The sequence below is a fragment of the Neospora caninum genome, chromosome V, assembly GCF_000208865.1.
Source record: "Neospora caninum Liverpool complete genome, chromosome V".
Taxonomy (NCBI): Eukaryota; Apicomplexa; class Conoidasida; order Eucoccidiorida; family Sarcocystidae; genus Neospora; species Neospora caninum.
In genome coordinates, this window is record NC_018391.1 from 720,036 (window position 1) to 722,030 (window position 1,995).

Consider the following 1,995-nt stretch of genomic DNA (forward strand, 5'->3'; position numbering starts at 1 on the left):
GCGTAAGGCCCAGACTCCGCTGGAACGGCTCTCTCTGGCGGGCACGTCTTTGAGAGCCTTGAACGGGGTGTTGTGGGTGTAGACAGCGGTCTTCAGACGCGAAGCAGCCGAAGCCGGTGGGAGAGGGGATAGCAGAAAGCCGACCCAAGCAGGAAGATCGAGACAGGCAGGGGACACGGAGGCAGGTTTTTTCCGGCCGTCTTATCTGGGCAAGCAGGGATGATGGAAACAGCGGAGTGAGGACAGCGCGAGAGCGCACTCTCGCCTAGCAATCGGAGCAGGAGCTATCCCTTTGAAAACAGGAGAGACAAAGGGCCCCCTCACGTTTTTTCTGAGGTTTTCTTGGGTTTTAGGTTTTGCGCGTGACATGTAAACGTGGCCGCTTCGCTGTGGAGACCAGAAGGGGCTAGCACAGCGCGCCACGCGCGTGTTTTGTGAGTGGCGGCGGTCCTGCAGGACTCCAGTGGGCATTCAGGGAAGAGCGAAGATTTTCCAGATCGAGAGAAACCGCTGTTTGCTCAGAGGTTTTCTCGGAACTTTCGTTGCCTCGCCCGCCTCACCCGTCAGCGCCACGTCTTTCGTAAAGGAGAAGGGAGGGAGGTGGTGAAATGAGTTCAAGAACAGCTGGCTTTCTCTTTTGATTGTGGTCTCGCGGGTCTCGACAGAGATCCGGTTGTACTCAGACAGGGTGCAATGATTGTGTCTGTGCATGTCAATGCGTTTGCGTGCGTCCTGCGACTTTCTGGGCCGTTGCGACTTCACACGTGTCTGACGCTTCTAAGGAAGGGGGGAGGACCGACGGGACACCCGGAGAACGGGATTTTTTTAGGATCGAGAATCCGTGGCGCTGACGAGGTCATATCCCTTGCGGCGAAGATCGACAGATGGAAACGCAAGCGCCCCGTCGGTTCCTCAAATTCTCGAAAACAGGCTGCAGGCCGTCGGACCGAAAGGCAAAGTTGGGAAGTGTCGAACTGGTTTACATGCCGAGTGTCTTTTTGTCGGATCCATGTTGTTTTGCGTTGTCCACGCCCAGCCAATGTTAAGTGCATTCAAAGGGCATGGTGTCTCGATTCGATTTGAAAACCCATGCACGTCTTTCTTGAAAAACATCGTGGAGTCGGGCCTTTGGGTTAGTGTTTCTCGTAGAGCAACCCTCACAGTGCACGAGAGAACGCCGGAACGTTCCGTTCCTTCTCTACGGGGACAGTGCTTTTCGCGTCTCTTTCTAGAGAAGTGAGACCGACTCCGCAGAAAGCGATTGCCTCATCTGCCACGTGCACGCAGCAGAGCTTAGCGTTTCCTCGGTGCGTGCACCCCCTATCCTTCTCACGGGTTTGCTGGGGGGACAGCGGGAGAATCGAGCAGGCATGTGTGGAAGGGAAGGTCAACTGAGACGCAAAAACCAGACACTGAACACGAGTTTAGGTTTTCACTGACGAATGCCGGGCGAAGGGACACAAACGGTATACGGCCTCGCGCATCCCACTTGTTCCTAGTCAAGACTTGTGACAAGAGAAAGACCCGCAGAAGGGGATGGCTCCGCTTGCCAGCGTGCGGGCCGCCAAAGCGCGTTAGACAGAGCTGCCACAGTCGCCCGTGCGATGAAAACGGGAGAGAAAAGGTCTATAGAACAAAAGGCGGTCCACTTCCACGAGGGAAAAGTGGAATACAGAACCCACCTAGAGACGTCAGGTCTCGCACGAGTCTCCCTTTTGCTTGAGAGGGGACTCGGGAGGCAACCGACACCCCGTGTTGGCGGTGAAATTCCTCGAAAAACCCATCCTTTGCTTCGGCAAAAATGCAAGACACATGGACACCGAACCGGCTTCCAGGCCCGCGCTTCCAACTACAAGAGACCTCAGAAACCGTGACGTTTCCTCTCTCAAGCGATCGTAGCCACGACGCGCTGTTCTGTTTCTTGGTCGAGTCTGCTCCCTTCTGTCCGTTCGAGACCTTTGGATGCAAAGGGCTCTCTCTTTCCCCCGGAGCGTC